Source organism: Enoplosus armatus, chromosome 22, assembly GCF_043641665.1.
Source record: "Enoplosus armatus isolate fEnoArm2 chromosome 22, fEnoArm2.hap1, whole genome shotgun sequence".
Lineage (NCBI taxonomy): Eukaryota > Metazoa > Chordata > Actinopteri > Centrarchiformes > Enoplosidae > Enoplosus > Enoplosus armatus.
Genome location: NC_092201.1, coordinates 7866138 through 7888668, shown reverse-complemented (window position 1 = coordinate 7888668; position 22531 = coordinate 7866138). Strand labels below are relative to the sequence as shown.

General features: G+C 42.4%; 1 protein-coding gene across 1 annotated transcript in view; it reads right to left on the bottom strand.

The window, feature by feature from the left end:
• The window catches only part of plxna4 (plexin A4), a 189521-nt gene that overhangs the window by 134973 nt on the left and 32017 nt on the right, over positions 1 to 22531 (bottom strand). The gene's annotated exons all lie outside the window — the stretch shown is intronic.

Genomic DNA, 22531 nt, shown 5'->3' with positions numbered 1-22531 from the left:
TCCTTCTTTTAAGTGCCGCCATTATGGTTACCAGATGCACTTATGGCTTTTTAGGCCCATTGATTGGCATAATCAATACATCATCATAGGAAAGTTTGGAGACACTACATTAGAGCTCCCAGACGCTCTTAAAGCTTTAAGTAGTAATTTGTATGGAGATGGGTACTAGTTCATTATGTTAATGGTCAACAGCAGGTGGGTTGGGGTGGGATCTGAACGCCTTATGGCTGCTTCCGGTATGTACATTTTTTTTCCACAGGCGTATTGTGGTCAGCATGCTAAATGTTATTTTCTCTTTTCAGGCCTTGTCACTACCATTAGTGTCATAAATGCCCTTACAATCATTTTTGTCACAACTGTCATCAACTGTATTACGGTATTCATAATGAGAAACCACCGCATACAAAGTGGCCAAGACGTTTGGTTCTATAATTATATTAACAAGTGCGACAAAACAGTGAGGAATACATCTTGTGCAGTGCTTAGTGAGGTTCACTCAAAGTTCAAGGTTTATTTACACAAGGGTAATTTTGTTTTCCAGACAGGAGATGAAGCATTCAGAGACAACAACATAACAGACATCAAAAGAAATGTCGTAAAAAAAAAATTATAACATAAATAAAAGTGTTTTTTCCTAGAATACAGCGTATATGCTGAACCTATGCTCTCTTTGTTTTGCATTACAGTAGCTTTTGGGGAAAAAAGCTTTCCTATATCACTTGATTTTGCACTTTGAGCCCCTAAAAATAAAAAGTTAGGGACACATTTTGGTTTCAAGGACATACTTTGACACCTTCTTCAATAGTAATGGTTGTAATGGGTTTTCAACCTTTCCCTGCTTAAAAAGGTAAAATGAGTCATCATTAGCATCATCATCATCACTATGGTTTTCACCACCGTTACAATTTCTGCACAATTAAACCCTACACATCGTTTTGGAATTCAAAAATTTGAAATCAGAGCTTTTATCCTAACAATGTCAGTCTCTACTGTCGAGCACTTGCACTTTGCTACGCCACAGATAAGCTCCGATTGCTTTGCTATCTTCCTACTGGCCGCCAAGCTAATCTGGCATGTCAGGCTCGCAATCAGGCTGAAGCAGGTGACATGTGACTGAATGGCTGAACAATGGGATGGAGCTTGGGTCTCAGATAAGAGAATTAATATTGATTGCACATGCATGTCAGACAGATTGTGCCCATTAGGACTTGCATTGCGCTGCTCAGTCACACTGGAACCAGGCCTTGGCTGAGGGCTGAATGAAGGAGGAGGAGAGGACCAAAAGTTCAGTTATTCAATCAGTCAATCATTCAACTCATTGTTCATTCAATTGTAACTGTTAAAGATTGAAGTGTTTATTATGAAGTGGTTTTTTATGTTGATTTAGGGGAAAGCTTTTTCTAATTTCACAATGTCTGTTATTGTTATTATTATTTCGATGATGAATGTTCCTAATTTCATGGTTTGGACTATACAGTCATTCTGTAAATACTGAAATTTATTACACGTATTCTGTCCTTATTTATTACTGCTAATTTATTTTCTGTGGTCTGCTAATATGCTGCTGACACAGTAAACTAAAAGTTGAATAGGAAAAGTACTCAGTCATTTGCTGACTCATTTGCTTCACTGAGAATGAGGGTACATAAAATGTTCCATCCATTTTCCCAGCAGCCAGGTTTGCACAGTCCAAATAAGGCTGCCGATATCTTCACACAGTCACCTATTCACAGATAAGGCATAAATAAAATCCCTCACACACCCAGTCTGGATAGTGTAAGTAACACCCAAATATAGATCTGTGTGTACAAGTGTGCATATTTGTGTATGTGTGTGTGTGATAGAGGGAGTGAGAGACAGACACACAGAGAGCGCTAAGAGCTATAACTGTGGGAGTGTTTTACAAGCTCAAAGCTCTGTGCCTGCTCCTCTAATTCAGCACACACATTGCACTTTCAGCAGATCAATGATCCCACTGTGCCTCACACACGCACTCTCTCCCCACACCCACACATATGCACATATACCCTCCACAGTGCACAAACTCATGTGCACACACAGCAATACACACAATCCTCCCGATTTCATCCTCCCTTCACTCCTGCTCTGTTTCTCTTACATACATGCTTTCTTACACCCCCCCCCTTCTCTTTTTCTTTCCATCCTTCCTTCTCTCTGAAGCCCTGAGCAATTACTCATCAAGACTCTAGAGAAGAGAGAGAGAGAGAGAGAGAGAGAGAGAGAGAGGAGGGGGGGGGGCACAACTGAGGAGAGAGAAAAGGACAGAAGGATGGATGAAAACAGAAGAGATGAATGTAGAGCGAGGGTGAATGAAGACTGCTTGTCACTCACTGCAAGAGTCTGTAGCTTTTAAACAAGAGCGCCTCAAAACATCTGGTCATCAACGACCAGGGTCAAGGTGTCAAGCAAGAGTGTGTGTGTCTTATCTGTGAAAGTGAATGTGTGTGTGCATCTGTGTGTGGTGGTGTGTGCAGTGTGGGGTTAAGGCGAGTGTGTGTCTGTGAGGGAGGTGGGTCACAGCAGTATGACACAACATCATTTATTCATTGGGGAGGATAATGTGTGTGTTACAGCTGGGACGCACATGCTCTCAACACAACACACACACACAAGGCACTTCTGGAAAATAGTCCAATCAAGCAGCTGTAGCTCTCTCTGCAAGATAAAACACACACACACACACACACACACACACACACACACACACAGACACACACACACACTAGAAACAGTGATGAAATAGCCATAATATACTGGAGAGAAGTTATAACAGTGAATACAAGTAAATTCACTCTATGTGTACATGGACGTGCGTCTCCTTGCCTTCTCCCCAGCCTTCACTAAGCCCTCAGGTTGATCCATTTAAAACACAATGGAGGATTACATTCTCATCTGGCCACTGGCTTCAGCCAGCACAGAAAAACACTACGGCTTTAATACTACCTTGGCACACAGTGTGTCTGTGTCTAAGGGACAGTGTGTTTTCATATTTTATGCGAGCTACACAAGTTGCAGCATACCACTGTGCATCTATCAGCATTCATATGTGTGTTTCTGTGTGTGCAGGAGGCTCAGGCCTGTCACCGCGAGGGCAGGTTGGGGGGGATAAGACCCCTCTCCAGTGTGGAGTGGTTGTGAATTGGTTTTGGCTCCGGGCTAAATCTCCTCACAGACACCTCTTCGTTTTCTCCACAAGACCAGAAAAGAGACTGCTTTCACTCAAGCCTCACACAACACATCCAATTCACTGTGATTTGAGCCAGTCCTTGGCCAAAACGCAGGTGTGAATACACACACGCACAAACACACATAATGTCTCTCCCTCTCTATGCATGTCTCACTCCACTATCTCATTTCCACAACCACGGAATTATTTTCAAAACAATAATGGACCCCCTACACAATGACCCCCCTCCGTCTATCCAAGCCTGTGTCTCATTCTTCCAAAACCAAACAGCTTAACCATAAACCCCTGCTCTCACTCTCACACACACACACACACACACACACACACACACACAAACAGTTACCATTCCTACATACCCGAGCCCCCCACAAAGACGACGACAGTTGCAGTCTGTCTATCCGGCAGTATTCAGGCCCCTGATTAAACCGGTGCTTATTGGTAATTAAACACTGTGCTTTGTGGCAGTATCCAGAATGCTGTAAAGCACTCCACCTCCCCACCACATACACACCCACCCCACCTCCACTGGCACAGTGCCATCCCCTCCTCTCCTCTTTTTCTGCCTTTCAGAGGGCCGCAGGTGGTACAATTGGCAGTAATGTGTTCTAATTGTTGGCAGCGCTGCCCGGGTAAAGATATGTAGTGGGGAGCGGGAGCTTGGCTGGCGTATAGCAGGAGGCAGGAGGCAGGAGGCAGGAGGGAGGAGGGGAGGGAGGAAGGGAGGAATAGAATGTAAGGCGGAGAAGGGGGAGGTAAAAAATGGAGGGAGGGTGGGGAGGAAAGAATTGAGGATATACGTAGATGGATAGAAGGAAGGACGGAGGGGATTAAAGGAACAAGCAGAAGAAGTAACAAGCCAAAGGTAGAATCTGAGGGGAAAAGGTGAGGATGTGGCATGAGAAACGGAGAAATATAAACCAATAGAGGATGCTGTTCCTGTCGTGTCCAAATGTTTCCTTTGCTGTTGTTGTTTTTCCAGGCAGCTTGGAGAGAGGCTCCCCTGGGTTGAGGCTTAGCTATAACTGCAGCAGAGACGGACACAGCATGAGCTGCTGGCTTCATGTAGTAACAGAGAGGTTAGACACAAGCCTAAGTTGCTGAGCTCCAGCCCATATAAACCCCTGGGGTTTTCCAAGTCACTCTATGTATATAGAAATGTCAAGGAGAGAGTGGAGTATTGCAAGCGTAAACCTAATGCCATTGAGTTTATACTGTAGCATAAATAATCCATGGAAATGTTGCTTCTCTCCCTTACTGATCCATATAACACCATAGTATTTCAACCTATATACACTTTATAACATGACACCTAGTGCTTGAAAAAATCATATTTGCACTTACCAAGTGATTACTGGAAAAATTAAAAATAAGGAGTGCTCAATGAGCCTGTAGTTTCATCATCTGTGGTGTGCTGGATTTCATATTAAAACATCAAATCCAGGTCAAAAAGCTTAGTAGCAGGTCTGTATTGTCAGCCTTCATTTCAATGTTGCACCAACAGAAATCATCTGTCCAAATACATCAATGCCATGATGATGCAATAAAATAAGTCATGGTTCATTGATATTCTTTCCACGTCTATTGTGTATGTGTGTGTCTAAGTGTGAGAGTGACTCAGCAGCTCTCCCATGGTGCGACGGCACCTGTTCTTTAGTGCTCATCGACAGGTGTTGCCATCCCTCCTGAATATTGTTAACGTGGGCTAAATCAGATGGAAAGGCGGAATGACAGCCACTGAACATACTCATATGCCATGAGACACTGAAAGCCAGAAATAGTCTTTTCAGACAATGTGGCAAGATCTAAGAATGACAGGTAAGATGGGAGAATGAAATAAAGGTCATAAGCCAGAGTCAAACACACTGAGTACATGGTATGACTCTTAGCTGCCTCTGGCACCTGGATGCCCAAAAATATGTCAAGAAATGCACTATTTAAATATTTAAGGGTGTGGCAATGGTGCTCCCACCAAGCAAAGATGCGCGTCTAGTGATCAAACTTTAAATTGGGTGTGCATGCTGGATGGGTGGCTGTGTGTGTTAGTCTTATCTCTAAAGGCAGATAGGCAAGAGAGAGGGGCTGCTTCACATGAAGCCACGTTGATAGTCACACACCCAATCATGGTTATCTCTCTGGCTACACATATACACAGGCACTAACACACACTTGGTCATATTGCATTTTGCACTCATACACACACACAAACATCCTTTCACAGCTTTCTCCCTGTCCCTCTCTCCCTCTCCCTCTCTCTCTCTCTCTCTCCCTCTCTCTCTCTCTCTCTCTGCAGTGGCTGCACAAGCTGTTGGGTCATCTCCATGCAGGTGGAAACTTTGAGGGGAGACAAAATCCACTGGAATGAAAACTGCAGTGAGCTTTTGAGAAAACACTCTACACTGCAAGGAGCTGCTGCTGCATTACCATGGCAACGGTGAAGAGAGCATGTGTTGGAGTCAGAGTCTCAAGGTTACTCAATCTATTCATGTTTTAATAATACCACTCCCTTATGAAAGGAATATTACATTACATGATGAAAATACATATCAGATCTTTCCAGCCAGTGTACTACAATGAACACGGACAACCTGCCATCAAGGTTAAGACAAGGAAATGAACCGAACATATCTTGGTTTCATTAACCAAGACTTGAGTTGATGAGGCCTGATTTCAGATTATTACATGTGCATACTATTTCGGGCTTAGCCTATTTAAATGGGACAAGATTGGTCAAAACCACCGGTATGTTTCCTCCTTGGAATAGACAAAGCTGGGAGGAAAAGGAGAGAAAGAGAGCAAGGTGGACTTAAGAGCATGTTAAACCACCGGAAACACAGATGAAGAGAGTTTGAGGAGGATGCAAAGAGGGATGGCAGTGTTTATATAAGAACAGGGAAGAGAGGAAACAGAATTCATCAAACAGCAGCTTTCCGTGGTCCGAGTGCGCCCCATCTTTTTCCCCATGTGTTCGTGTCAGAGGTGAAGCAGCAGGTGAGCGACTGGCACTGTGCTGATGTCTGTGGAGGGGTGGGGGCAAGGAAGCCTGCAGGGATTTGAGTTTTCCACCTGATCCATCTCTGGACACACATGTGGCCTACTGAAGCCGGTGACAGTGGAGCTGACAAATAGCATTCTGCATGGAGTTAATGAGGGAAGAGCAGATGTATGCTGTCCCTCTGGAGATACTCAGTGTGCAAGTGCATGTGCCTCAGATACAATTTATTGTGTATACGTGTAATATATGCATGCTCACAAAATGCCATAATTAACAAAGGACGTAACAAATAAACAAGTCACTACAGACTACAGGATACACAGAAACACAGTTTTTTCCTGTTGTGGATAACCTGTGATGCTCCACCCTCACAGCTCACTGTCTCCTTCCTTACAATCTGTCAGTACCAAGTGCAGAAACATGCTAACACAGTGTCATGCTAGCAAGGTGTTTTACACAGAGACATACACATATGGAGCTCCTCGGCACAAGAAAGACACGTGATTTTCACACGCTCACCCATTTACATATGTGTTGCATATGAAAGAATAGCACATACATCATGTACATCTTCAAGCAAGCAGCATAATATAATAATCAACTAAAAAGAGAAATACGGCAAGCTGCACTATATTCCCTTCACTTTAAATAATTAATCAGCAAAGAGCTTTATGCGAGAAAAATGAAAACAGAGCTGAAGAATAATATGTTAAGCAAGTTATAATACAAAGATTTATTTGTTGTTGTAAAGGCAGAAAGGCAAGGGCTGCATATAAGACACGGAGTGGAGTAAAAAGCTGTCTCAGTTATTACAGCTCAGTTTTCACCTTTATTCCTCCACACAGTGACATGTTGTCACTGTTCCTCTGTCCACTGCCTCTTTTCCTGACTACATAAGTTATTGTTTTCATCAACCTCTCTCTCTCTCTCTCTCTCTCCCTCCCTCCGTCTCTTCCATCTGGAGTACAGATGAGACCAGACAATCATGAGTTTATGTCTGTGCTCTGTAGTCTCCAGTCTGCTCTACAGTGTGCTCAACAGCAGCCACTACCACTGCAGTGCTACAGCATTCACTGACCCTTGACAGAATCACTGCAGTGCTACAGAATCCTCTCTGCAATAAATTCATGACGTTAAAGAGATTATGTTAACCCAGGAGGAATAAAACAAGAGTAAACAGTCCCTGCTGTAATACATTTAGACCTTCCGGCCAAATAATTGTGGCAAATTCAATTACGTTTTCAGAGCTGGAGGAACAGTGAGCATTTCATTTATTTTGACAAATACTAAACTAAATCTGCAACTGGATCCTAACAATAGGACCGTATCACGACCACTGGCCGTGGTGCTGTTGATGCCAATCTGAGGGACTTCCCTGGTCCCTGTCCATGGTGCTGATCTGACTCTGAGGGCAAATGTACGCCACCCTCTGCCATTACCGGGGATAGTGTCATGAAATAATTGGGAACATATAACCTGTACATACTGCGTGTGCTCAGTCTGCAGGTTACTTCGTTTTATACAGTAGACAACGCAATCCTCTTCTTCTGTTCACTCAGTTGCTTCCGCAACCCATCAGCTGTTACCAGGCTCAGTTGTAATATACTGCACATCCTCTGATGGTATTAGTTGGCTCTTAATGTATTTTGTTTTCTTTCTTGTGGAAAAAGCCTTCCCTCTTCACTGAAGAATTGATTTGGTACACCATAAGTTCAGACACACTCTTATGAAGCCACATAAACATTAAAAAAACTCAAAGCCTGTGAAAACATAAACAAAAATGTTTTCAGCAGTCAAATTTTTAAGGATATTTTTGGCCTAATTAAGCAAACGTTGGCGGTGGCGCATCAGAGCATGAACCACTAAGACAGGCAAATTCACTGCTCTCTCCTCTCTTCTATAAACTATTAATTGATCTCCGGGGAGCCTTGCTGTTTAAGCTGTTCAGAAATATAGAGAAGACTGTACCACAACCTTTAACAGAGTGTGGGAAACACCCCCATGGGTAAAGAGCTGCTAGTGTGACTGAGTCTGAGAAACCTCAACTTTGTCTCAGCACTGCTTAATGAAGTCATTATCACATTTGTGGATGTAACTCCAAAGTTGTCGAAGGGTGTCAAGTGTATGTGATCTCGTCAAACTTAAGAGGGCAGGATTACCATTGAGAGAAAAACATATTTCGAGGAAGATCAAAACTTTTTCTATGTTCATATGAAATCAAGAAAAGCCTTAATAACTTAAAACCCTTGTGTCGAAATGTAAGTTCAAGATCTGGTTACAACAAGAAACCAACCACCATTACAACTTTGACTAATTTGGCTGAGGATTCTGCCCATTTAAAATTCGGATGTCTCTCCACTTATGAATGATAAATAGGGACTGGGAGGTAATCATCAGTGCTGTGCCGGCCCCTGTGTGTCCATGAATGTGTGTGATACATTATTAATGAGGTTACAGTATACCAAATTTAGCCATGTTCTATAAGCTAGAAGGGAGCAGTATTTTAATAGTAAAAGAGTGAACACTAACCTCATTAATAGTGGAGTTATTCAGTATAGTATATTTGTAATTTAATCAAAGATGTGTTTATGTGTGAGTTTATATTGGAGGTTTATACTTCTAAATGTGTTTATGTGGGATCAACAACTAAAGTATGTGTGTGTGTGTGTGTGTGTGTGTGTGTGTGTGTGTGTGCGTGCGTGCGCGTGCACGCATGTGTGCCTAACCCCTCCCTGGTAGCATCAGCAGCAGAGGTGGGAGGTAAACCAATTCCATCAGCTAAGAGATGCTCATGATGTGTGACGATGGTGAGGCCTGGAGGTCCACAAATCAGCCAGCCACTATTACTCACCTGTCACAAGTAAGAGAAAAGTGACACACCACACATCACAAAGAGAAACTCATACACACTCGTAACAGACAAATGTAAAAGCGTTTTTCTTCAGCTCATGTGCTCTCTCCCTGTCTGAGGCTCCATTTACAGCACGGCAGAAAAAACAGACAAACCAGTTCTAATAACAGTCGAGAGCGGTGAAAGGTGCCATGATGTAACAAACTGTAAACAGATACAGTGGAACAAATCACTGCTTGTCTCAACACGACGGAAAGAAGACAGAGTTGGAGACCATAGGAGAGGGTGCAACTTTCCGTCAGACAGAGAGGGAGAGTGAGTGTGTGTGTGTGTGTGTGTGTGTGTGTGTGTGTGTGTGTGTGTGTGTGTGTGTGTGTGTGTGCATGGGTGAAGGAGGGAGAACGAGAAAGGGCTTGGTTACACCTGCATTCACAACAAATTTCAATTGATTTTAATGGAACTGGAGGTGAAGGGAATTTGTTTATAGTTCAGTTTGAATGTAGGCTAGTCCAGTTAAATTGGCAGCGTTGACCTTTGAGGTAACAGACAGAAGTAGAGAGTCAAAAGTGAAGTAAGCTATTACAAATTTTGTTATGGAAATAAAGTCAACGCAACTCAACTCTAACTCAGTGTTGCACCATCCGATTTAATCCCCGCACTGCTGAACAAGTAGAGCTGTGTCAAAATTGATTTTCGTTTCGTATTCATTTTACCACGTAACGAAACTGGTCACTGTCAATTTTAGCCACTGTACAACCTGCAAGTTATCACTATATCACAAGGATGCATGACAAATTTCTCTGTGCCACTTTCTGGTGTGACCGTTCACTAAAACAGAGTAAGAAAAAAAAAAAAAGACAGTGAGTGAACAAAATTGAGAAAGTGCTCACAGAAACAAACTCCTATGAACCATGATGAGTCACTCCACATTATGTAGAGGGTTGGCAGGAAAGCTGTGTATTATTATTATTATTATCATTTTATACAAAAAAGCATTAAGTGTATATATGCTCCTCAGTCTTCATCATGGAATAGTGGGTCTTGTCTTTGTTAAAGCAAAGTGCTGCTCCTAAACAGTACATGATCAGGCAAGTCTATGATTCATCATCATCTACCATGGGGAACACACACACATACTGCAGCGATAAACAACGGAAGAAGAATCCCCATAGATCACAAAGGGGAATCTCGCCTGTGTGTGTGTGCACATGCAAGCTCGTACACATGTGTTACTATCCCTTATCATCAAGGATCCATCACAACAAGCGGCTGAATAATTCAACACTACAAAATAAAGGAACATCCTTGTGCATGCTGAAGAATAAATGGCCTCATAAATGATGAACGAGAGGATGACAAACCAAAAGGGCTACTACAGTGTAAGCAACTCTCATTTTCTTATGTGACACAGTGTCTTCGTCCATGTATGCATGTGGATCTATCATACCTCTCCAAGTGTGTGGAAAAACTACAAACAACAAGGTGCACACAAACATACACATAAGTGGATATTATACATAGTTTTCTATTTCTCCTTGGGGTGAGTTGCAGCACAAAACAGCTGGGAATTGGGCCAAACAATTTTCTTTAACACAACAACGGCAGTTGTCTTGATAGTTAAATGTAGAGAAGCACTGCTTATTTAGAAAACACTCGCAGATAGAGAGGAGAGAGTTATGACAGAATCAGAGAGAAAGACAACAGCGAAGTGGAAAAAGAGGGAGGGAAGGTAACCAAGAGAAGATCTGAAATGAAAAGACAAAGGCAATAAGGCAAAAAGCAAACACTGGGCTTCTTGAAAGTGCCAAGGTACACACACACAAAGAATCACACACACACAGAAGGATAGAGATGTAGCATATGTCTCCAGTAGTGCCAGCTGGAGACATCTGGTGCCAAAACTCCACAGGTCAAACCAAGTGACATGCTCCCTGAGGCGTGGGTGGTAGTGTGTGTGCATGTGTGTCTGTTTGCCAAATGATTAAAATGGTCATTATGTTTAGTATATAGTATACACATTTGTACGCACATACACACACACACAGTTACTGATGCTTAAAACATTCACACGCAAACACACACTGTCATCAAAGAGTCTAAATTGGATGTGAATTCAAAGTGCGATGTGAACAGAGAAGAAGTGTGTGTATGTGTTTAATTCTTTGTGTTGTGTATGACAGAACACAGATGTCCACCAGAGGGTTGAGAATAGAGGCAAGAGGGATGCGAATGATGGAGGAAGAGAGATGAATTTTAAAGTCTAAACTTCCTGACCAGAGGCCTGGCAGCTTCAAAGGAAAGACCCAATAAGGCGAAGCTGCTTCTAACTGCTGCCTGGAAAAAAAATAACTGACACAAACAAAACAACATTCTGCAATTTAATGGCCCATTCTGAACACTGCTCTCATGGTCATTACACACAGCCAGTTTCAACAAACACACAGTGATGTAGTGGTAAATCAAAACATGATGAACTATGACTCACAGTCGGTGGTCATCATTAAGCAGCAATCAATATGAATACATATATTCAGAAAAACAAGCTTTGTCTGCACTGCTCACTGTGATATACAGTATGCTATAAAGTAGTGATCTAAAAAGTTATGTAAGGCTATAAACAAGCGAAAACTGGTTTATAGGCTCAATGAAAAAGGAAAAGATTGAGGAAAAAATAATACTAAACTACAATAAAGTTTCTTTATCCTCCACTGCTGCATTGCTGATACATTTCTGCTGTTCTTCCAACAGCCAGACACAACAATGTTCTAAAACCTGATTAGTGAGAGTTATTATCAGTACTTAATGTTCTAAAATTTGATTGGTAAGATTTATTATCAGTGTAAATAACACTAGAATTGTTTATCCATTAGAAATATCCAGATGCTGTGTGTGCTACAAAAGACAATGGCCAGTCTGCTGAAATGAATTCACACACACAAACAAACACATAATTACAACCATCTTTTCACTTCATGTGTTATATATTACATCCATGTGTGAAGGATAACTTATTGGGAGACTGGTTAAGAGGCAAAGGGACATAATTATTGGTCTCTACTTAGTAAAAATGTACCTTGTTGAGATTATTTCCCCCTCACACATCACATGAAGTGATGATCCAGATGCTGTGTCTGCTACAAGACAATGGCCAGTCTACTGAAATGAATTCACACACACAAACAAACACATAATTACAACTATCTTTTCGCTTCATGAAGTGATGTGTGTACTGAAGTAGCAGAGAGTAAAAAAATAATCTATGGATCACAATTGAAGGCCAGATGTTGGGAGGGTATCACACTGAATCTCTTCAATTCCAGGAACATCAAAGAGCTGCTGGCCCTCAGAATACACACACAAATCTGGAGACAGGACAAATTTACTGTAGGTCAATTAAGGACAAAGTACTCAAGCAGTTGCACAATATATAGATGAACTCTACCACAAAACACACTCAGAAACACACATGCTGTGCCTCCAGTAGAAATTGCCCAATTTCAACAGAGATCTGGATTTCATCATTCAATTCCAAAGAAATGGCAATGACCTTTATCCTTCACTACAACAACAAACTCTAAGAAACCACAGCTGCTTTCATAATGCTAAACCACTCCACCCATCCTTTTTAGATTCAAGCAGCTTATTATGCCACGAAACAGTCAAAATCACCAAAAAGCTCTAAGGTGTATATTACTCTTCAGCAGGGCTGTGTTGCCGAGGAGTACTGAAGTAAAACAGTGCTCATCAAGCCGTAGAGAGTTTACTGTAGAATTAGCATTGGCTCACAGCTTCTAGTACAAACAGACAAACAGAAACAGAGATATAATTGTTATACTGGTTGTCCAGCATTGCTCATTAGGCTGAAGAGAGATACACTGGCAGGGCCCAATCAAGCTGTGTGTGTGTGTGTGTGTGTGTGTGTGTGTGTGTGTGTGTGTGTGTGTGTGTGTGTGTGTGTGTGCACTTGCAGCTGCATTTGTGTGTTCCACAGAAGTCTGTGTGCTCATTAGACTGCCTGTAGAGAGAACAAGAGCCAGTGGCCAGAAACACACACACACACACACACACACACACACACACACACACACACACACACACACACACACACACACACACACACACACACACAGACAGACAGAGGAGAGACCAAAAGAGACAGAGACCGAGAGAAAGAGAGAGACTGCAATTAGACCAAAACACAAGAAAAGAGACATACTTAAACTACTCTCAACAATGTGATCAAGAAGACAAATAAGGAGCATATAATGCTAGTGAAGACAGCATAAAGCAACATCCCATTTGAAACAGAGTTAAATGTCTACTAAAAACACCATTAAAAAGAGAACCGAAAGCATCTGACATACATAGACAGGCAAGTCGACCTAAACCCTCTATCAACCAGACCTCTTCCCCGAAATCCACACCACTGCCTTCATATCAGTCATTTAAACAGTTAAAACAAATCAAACACACATGCACACGCACACAGACAGTCATTCGGTTTATCATTCAACACCACTGACCCTGTCCTTTGGCTCACTGCTCACACAAACACACACAAAACTAACACAGGAGAGAAAAGGGCAACGTCCATCTCTTGTCCCGACCATCATGACCAAAGCTTTCAGCAGCCATGCCTGATTTCTCATTAGTGCTCAAAGCAGAATGTCTGCCTGAGAAAGAGAAGGGGGAATAAACAGGGAAAGACAGATGCGTGTGTGAGACAAGAGGCAGAGACAATGTTTTGTATTTCAACTCCTGCCAGTCAAGCCACTTTCCAACCAAAGACAAACTCATGCATTTTTAATACCAGCCCTGATTTTCACCTGTTCATACACACTGGGATATGGGTTTGAAGATTTGTTTGTTTTTTTGCATCTGGATTACATACAGTTTTAGAGTGTTTCCTGTTATACCAAGTAGAAAGCCTGACAGAGTGTATGGGACAGGACTGTCACACACTAAATTGGAGTGTTTGAACATGTGAATCAAGGAGAAAAGTTGTATAACATCTGAGTCACCAAACCGTTGTAGGTCACACTGAGGTGAAGCCAGCCGCAGTGCAGTGTTGTGACGCTCAAAGTTTGGGGCTTAAATCTTCCAATCGAGGATATTACAATGTCATTGACTTTCAAGGATTAAATGATGCATGCATGAGAAACATTGAGTAAATATAGTTTTAATTAGAATGTGCAAGTTCATTATTTTTTTCTTTGTTCAATCGACTTAAGCAGAAAACAAATACATTCAATATTGCAATGAACTCAATTACGTGGTCTAAATCTTCCTCAAAGTTATTTTTCATGCTACTGCATTTACATTTCACAATCGGGAGGACAGTGTGACATTTTTAGTTGACAATAGTGTTGAAATGTAATTCCTAACTACATAAGTGATGACTGGAACGACATATAATATACCTTCACACCCTTAAAAACATGACAATTTGTATTCAGGTTGAAGCACAAAGTTTGCAGGTTTGCATGAAAAACATGTCTTTCCAAATTTCACACATAACCACCACAGAAATGAAATGGGCTTCCATTCATGTGAATGATTTTGAGATGGTGAATACTAATGTTACTTCTTTGAAACACGAATGTCAGTAGAGTGATGCTTCTGGGCAGAAGTTTTCTCAACTCACTTGTCACTTCTGCTACAACTTAGTTATCACCCAATAACAAACTGAGATGCAGAAGACTACAACACAAACACACAAGCGTGATGAAAAACATGAATAAACAAAGTTTAGTTAACGCTCTCCTGCTACAACAACCAACCAACACTATTTAGCAGTATCAGTATTGAGTCAGCTAAAGAGTGGATAATGCTCACAGTTTATTAGTTTTAGTATCAAGCTTAAACTGTATGACGATTAGATTAAAATGATCTTTAATTATGTACCCAACAGGATAAGTACAGTGGGGGACATGTTAATGATACGATGAACAGACGGCACCATTGTCATTCCTGTCACTGAGAGAGAGAGAGACAGAGGGAGAGAGGAAGGAAAAAGAAAGGCAGAAAGAGGAGAAAGCAGTGTGTGTGTGTGTGTGTGTGTGTGTGTGTGTGTGTGTGTGTGTGTGTGTGTGTGTGTGTGTGTGCACCCACACCCATGTGGGTTAGAGCCAGTAAGCACATTTGCTGAACCCATCATTAAGTTCTCTCCCCTTGTGGTTGGTGTCAGGGTCTAGACAGGGAGACAAAGCCCGGGCCTTTCCTCCACATGGTACCCAGGGGAGAGGGCAGAGGCCTGGGGGAGAGAGCTGGGGTGAGACAGCACGTCCTGCCTGGGTGACAGACAGGCAGCAGGGAGGGAGGGAGGCCAAGAAAGGGAAGTAAGGGAAGACGTATGAACGTATGGGGACAGAGATGAAACTACAGTATCTTTCTTCTTATTAAGAAGGAGGAAGGGGTGCACACTTGGCAAGCTGGTGTAAGGGGGGTAATTAGTGAGGGAGACACACGTGCCCCTCATTGAGGGGGTCCCCTGGGTGGGGAACAGCTCAATCAGTAGCCAGCTGCAGGTATAAGGGGTTGTGTGTGTGTGTGTGTGTGTGTGTGTGTGTGTGTGTGTGGAGTGCAGGTGCCAGTGTACAGCTGCACTTTTACCCTTTGCACTCTGACTCATTAATTCTTATGCTACATTAAAGGGTTTACCCGCACACATACAAAGAGACACACACATCTCTATTGAATACCGGCTGCCCTAATGGTGTTACTTGCTGTCTGAACATCATACCTAGCATAGACACATTTGATGGAACTTTATTGTGTGTGTGCATGCACGTGTGTGTTTGAAGGGAGCTTATATACTACTAATGCTTGCTTATATGTTTAAGAGGAAATGTAACTGCTGTCTGAATTACATTCACGTGCAACATTTTTTCAAATACACAGGGAGGACATAGGAGTCTTTGGTAAAAATGTGGAAAAAAAACACAGGAGCCCAGAGTTTAGGTCCTACATGCCACGTGTTGTTAGGTTTAGGCTACTAAAATACTTGACTATGGTTAGGGAAACAATGCAGTTTTGGCTGAAGAGTAAAAAAGTCAGCACGTTCGGTCTCATGCTTTTTTCAGTATTTAACCGTCTTGGTTAAATACTGAAAAAAGCACAAGATCATCATGTTGTGTTTGTCCTGTTTTGGTTGCAAGGTGACTATTTTGGAGATATGTTCAGTATAAACACTTTACATTGGTAGTTTACAGATACATTCAGTTACATTAATATCCTTGTTATGTTGATTAAAAAAATACTCCAGGCAGCATTACATTCCAACGAAACAAATATGCTAATGTAAATTAGTTGCATATGAGCGAGATGTTTAGGAGACAGGGTGGATATGCGAGTTGGTAAGAAGGGGTCTCTAGTGGATCCGGTTGGCTCGTGCTGTGCTCTGACAGGGAAAACAGACAGACGCCTGAAAAGAAGGAAGGAAAAGAAAGAACATAGGAAGAGAGATGGGGGAAGGGGAGATACTTGGTTCAACAACAGCTGTTGGGATTACTGTTTAATAAAAGCCGTCATACGCATGCACTCCCTCATGCCCCCCTACAGAGCAGACCAAAAGGCATTGCTGAGCGGATCCCAATAACCTAACATCACAGTCAGCCCAGCACCCCTGGGGATCCGACGCCAAGCACCTTATACCAGGATGCCAGGCCCCCGGATCTCCCACCAGGCCTGCCATGCCCCCAGGCACACCGTATGTGCGTCTGTGTGGGTGTTGACTTATTATGCGCCTATGCATATGTTTATATGGTGCATTAGTGAGTTATGGACCTCTAAAACAGTGTGTACATGTGTAGAACGGTTTTTTTTTACAGCTGTGTGAGCCAGTGTTGTGAGAATGTAAGTTACCAAGACATATGTATCTGCATGCGTGTGTGGGAAAGTGTGTGTCTCTGTCTGTCTGAAGAAGGAGGGGGGGGATTCATCAGATAAGCTACCTCATTTGGGCTGCTTCAGGAGGAGTGAAAGGAGCTGTGGGGAGGCTTTCATCTCTGAGACGGAAAAAAGAGACAGAATCAAGATGGAGTGAGTGTGAAAGAGGATGAGAAGGCGGGTGGGAGGGTGAAGAAAGGGGGGTGAAAGGATGAAGAGAGTGAGATAAAGAATGAAAGAGATAATCCAAGAGGATGTTTACCTTGGTCATGCTGGCAGAGGACAAAAGAGGCCACCAATATGTACTGCCCCCTATAGGGCCACAGGATATTGAGTAGTGAAAGGAAAAGTTTATTGAAGAAAACCCACGTTGAGGTAACACTGTGCTAGGGCCATCACACTCTCTCACACAGACAAACCGCTTAATTAAACATGAGCTAACCAAGTGCTGTCTGTCTGCCTCTGTATGTCTGGATATACGAACGTGTGTGTCTACTGTGCATTCATCTCGTCGTCATAGAAAGCACAAGGAGGCCATTTGCAAGTCAAATTCTGTATTTAATGACACGGGAAATCATCTGAATTTATTGAAAGCCAGCATGGAGAGGGAAGGAGCTTGTTCAAGTTTCAGATCAAAAATGCATAAAATTGCCACCCCTCTTTGCCTGCAAATAGAGCTTTGAGTGCTTCTGATTTTAAATGATGGGATGTGTCAAGGTGAATGTGTGGCAGACTGATAGCTGGGGGCTCCCTGGGTGCAATGCCAGACTATATTTGATACAGATTACAGAGTTGAGATCATTCAACTCAACTTTGAATGATTGGAAGGAAACTACTGCATGGGCTAAACTGGAATTGTTTAAGTGAATGTGTCTGTTTATATGCATGTATCTAGTGTCTTAATAGTGTGTGTGTGTGTGTGTGTGTGCGTGCTTATGTGTGTGTCTTGTGCATATGTATGTGCTGTTGTGTCTCATCTGGAATATGCTGAGATTTAGATTACTTAGTAGATTTAATTTTGCTTATAGATGGTCTGAACACCAGACACCTCTAGTCACAAAAAATATTAAAGCCACTTAATCCTCTACACATGACAACAATAAACATTAGAAACTACTGCACACTCTATGTCAAACTGACAAGAAATGTTTGGGAACAAGACAAATCAAATCCTTGTCAATGACTTCAGTGACCTAAGAAACTGGAAAATCAGAATCTCTCTAGGTGGCACAAAGCAGAGCCAAGCTCAATCCTCAAAAGAGGTTAAGGACATTGAACATCCAATTAATAAGTAACATGGTGCAGCTACAACCACAGTTGTTAAAATGCTCCTCCATGGCAACACTCATGTGAAAGCGTGCTGTTGCCATGTGAGTGCCATCCTAGAAAACCATGTTTAAATGAGAGAAAGGAAGAGAGAAAGAGATATGTGGTGGGAGAGGGAAAAGAAGAGGAGCAAGGCAGTGTGTTTGTTATAGTCTGCATCCATCATGCTAATTGGAAATAAACAGGAGCTCATTGTTTGGAGAGCATTAAATCAACCTCTAATCAAGCCTCAGCGTAGAATGGTAAAGCTTCGCCGCCTAGGACATTTCCCACAGAAATAACTTTAATGGCTTTAAATGAGGATGCTTGTGTGTATGTGTGTATGCGTTGCCACGTGGCTGATAACCTTTTATATGAGCACAAAGGGGGCTAATTGCGAATGATCTCACTGGTGAGTAATCGGACAGCACTTCTCTCTACTACACATACAGTGTATCCATCTAAACCTGCGCTCGTTTGTTGATGGTCTTTACTTAATCTACGGTTCTCTGTAGTGAGATTAGCAGGAGACAAATATTTCAAACCGTCTGTCTGATTGCGATGGAGAAAGGACAGAAAACCTTGACAAGTGGCAAAACAGAAGGGCATAGGCAGGAATGGGTTTGAACATTGGGACACAGTTTCATTCAGTCGTGTTTGGCCCAATACATTTGTATTTATTAGGTTATCTTACAGTATTATTTCCTCACCATGTATTTAATCATGATTTGCATAATGCTTGCTATTTGTGGCACTTAAACTATAAACCACAGGCAGCCAACCGTTAAAAGGACAAAATAGATGCTAAAATAGGACGGCAGATGTGCAAAGGGAGCCAGGCAGCTAGACAGAAACTAATGCACACAGACAGACGCCACAGACGGGAGAGGCAAAGAGAGATGCAGAGTTGTTGATCTCATTAAGATTAATACAGTCAGACAGGAAAGCAACCACAGAGAAAGGGAGGAACAGAAACACAGAGGTGTAGCTTTAATGGGATCAATAGATCGGGCATCAGTGCAGGGTCAGTGGCCGTGTCCATGGTGACCCATCTCTCACCGGCTGGATGAGTCACATCAGGAGTCCTCTGTCCATGCCTATCGCACTCACTCACACGTCCCTTATTTTCTCCTTTCTCATCCCCTCCCTCAGTTAGTCCCCTGTAATTCACCTTGATTCCCTATTTAGTCTTATTCTCCCTCCACTCTCTTCCTGCTGTCCTTCCTCTGTCCCACTGACTCATCTCCTCTCCCTACACATGTTTTTCTTCCCACCATCTTCCTCCTCCATTCCTGTTCACAAAACAGCCCTGACTGAGTATTTTGTACCCTACTGCTTAAAACAGCACAGAAGGCACACTAATCAGTTTTACAGATGTCACGTAACAGCGCACTATGAAAATGTAATCCAGCAAGAGAGCACAATTACTGCGTATGAAATATTTTTGCTTTATGTCGATTTTCTTTTTTAAGAAAGCTAAATCTGCAGGTACACTTGTGTCTCTCACTTCTCGTTTCTTATCAACACACACTGCTAAGCTGATGCCCTGACTTTCTCTTTTGTACGTACAGTATTTTGTAACTTGTAATTCCAGTTGACATAAGAGTGTAGCCTCATGTCCTGCTGACTGAATTATTCACCGCGGCTCAGTAGGGCACACTGCACACTGTTACCTAACCCTGCCAGAGACACTGTCACAGCACTGAGAGAAAATAACAACATGTGTGAGGGTGGACTGAGAGGGGAGGGACATCAAACTGCACACAGAGGGAGATGGAGAGAGTATGGAGATGAATGGGTTGTAGAGGAAAAACAGATGAATGAAAAATGAGCAGAGCATGGACATGAAATGGACTGAAGAGTAAAAATAGATGAATGAGAAATGAGGGAACCTGAGAAGCGTGAGAAACAAAGGAGATGCACCGTTTGATGGGCATTATGGAAGATTGGCAAATAAATAAAAGTGAGGCAGATATATAAAAGTGAAGACAATAATAGTGTTATAAAGGACCTCAAAGAGAGAAATAAAAACAACTGGAAATTGTGATAAAGTGAGAGCAGGTCTTAAGTCTCAAAGAAAATTACATCCAAACTGTTGAGAGACATAGAACTCCTTTTGCCTTCATCTCCAGTAATAGTCTCTCACTCGTGTATTGCACTCTATACTGAAGCTGCCAGTTCCCCTTCGCAAAACAAAGCCCCAAAAATATCGCGGCCAACACATGGCACATGCATTTACAGAGCTGTGTGTGTGTGTGTGTGTGTGTGTGTGTGTGTGTGTGTGTGTGTGTGTGTGTGTGTGTGTTCTAGCCTCCATAGCTGTGGGGAGTGAGGAGTTCAGCATGAATAATTGAACATGGGGGAAGAAGCCTGCCGTCCAAAAAGCAAAATGCCAACTGCCAGGCTCATTTTATTTTAGAAGAAGGGGGAGCCAAAGGTGGAGTAGGAGGATGAATAAGGGAGGGAAAAAAGAAAATAAAAGAAGAAACCAAAGACTCAAAAGACACAAGCTCAGACTTGTAAAGCCTAAGTAGCCCATTAAAACAAGTAGCTGCAACAGCTGCACTGCACTGCTCTGTCTTTTTGCCTTGCTCATTGGACAAACAATAATGTTATAACACCAGGGTCACAGGTCAGGGGTCAGGGTACGGGAGGTTAAGGTGAAGGTTGAGGTCAGAACCATTTTGAAAAGCTCAACAATAGACTGATACTATATGACCTTGGCTGGATAAACACATGCTCATCGTAATTGATCTTAACACAGAGGGGAAGCCAACTGCAATGAATAAAGATAATGATATTGTAGAATATTGGAGTCATTGGTTCAGTGCCTTTTTAAGTCTCCAGTCATGATCTATAGCCATTGCTGAGTAAATTGCTGAGTAAATTGATGATTGAGGGATTCAATACCACAAATAACTTAATTCTATTACATTTTCACAATAATGTTCGGAAGAATAAAGGCAAACAAAAGGCTCAGAAATTGAATTACAAAGAAAAAAAACCCAAAACATTAGGGTGGGAGTAAAAGGCAACAAAGTCAGATTTGAAATGCCATTTTATTTTTTCAGAATTACAACCCTTATTCACCCCTGCTGGGAGATCACAGATGTCCTACAATTTTATCTCCAGGATCACATTTTCGCGTTTTTCGTAGAGGCATCAACCATCCACATGCAATACAATAAGGCCACAATTTCTCTCTCTTTCTCTACCTTGGCTTTGGTGGTGGTCGGCTTCAAACTCATTAGTCCGTTTTGATAGATAAGAGGCTTGCAGCTGGAAAGCCACAGCAGCAGTGGGTTTTGTGGGTTATAACAGCGATGTAATCGGGTTTTGGCAATAGAAATCTAAGGAGTTTAGGGAGGGGAAGACTCACTGATTTGTGGATTTGAATTGGATTGAGACTCGTTCAGAACCAGATCTAATGCGGCAAATAGCTGTAATCTGAGGAGGGGCTGTGTATGAGAGACTAAGACGGGGAATGTAGACAGCCATGAGTGACACATAATTTAATACTGGAAAAATATGTGAAGCTCACTGCTTTGCAGCCTTTCTGCCCGTCTTTTTCTCATTCTCTGTCTGCCTCCAACTCATTTTCCCCTCACGATTTCTGTCACTGAATCCCACTCTCTTTACATTTGCCTTTCTCTTCGCTTGCCCTGCCACCATGCTCTCATCTTCTTTTTCTATGCTCATCCACATGATTTTTTCTTCCAACCCCCTTTTTTCTTCACAGTAATCCTCTCCTCCCATCCCTCCTTCTTCTACTCTTGCTGTCAGATCTCTCTATCCACTCTAGGCAAATTACACTTTTCAGATTACACCCCAATTAAAGGCCCCGTTGGTACTCTGTTTGCATGCTGCATCTCGTCTCTGGAAACAGAAAAATGAACTGAGTCTGTGCGTGTGTGGCTGCATGTGTGTGTGCATGCACAGCAAGAAGAGCTATCTAAAATACTAGCGGCTGAAAAGAGCATATGTGCGTGTTTGCGTATGTCTAATCGCAGACGGCAGCCCCCTGCTAAATCCCTATTAATGATCCTATTTACACTTGTTGCCAGATTGATCAAAGTTTAGCAGTTGTGTGATCCGCTGCCTTTTCATCTCAGCTGGTTTGGGGGGGAAGCGGTTGCCTGTGTGTGCATTAGTCTGTGTGTGTATGGAGGGTTGCAGGGAGGTTGTTAGTTGGCACAGTATGGGGTAGTTGGCACAAACAAGGGCAAGACGCCATGATATAAAGGCAGGGAGCTGGGTGGTATTGAGGGCGTTTTAGTAGTGTCTGTGT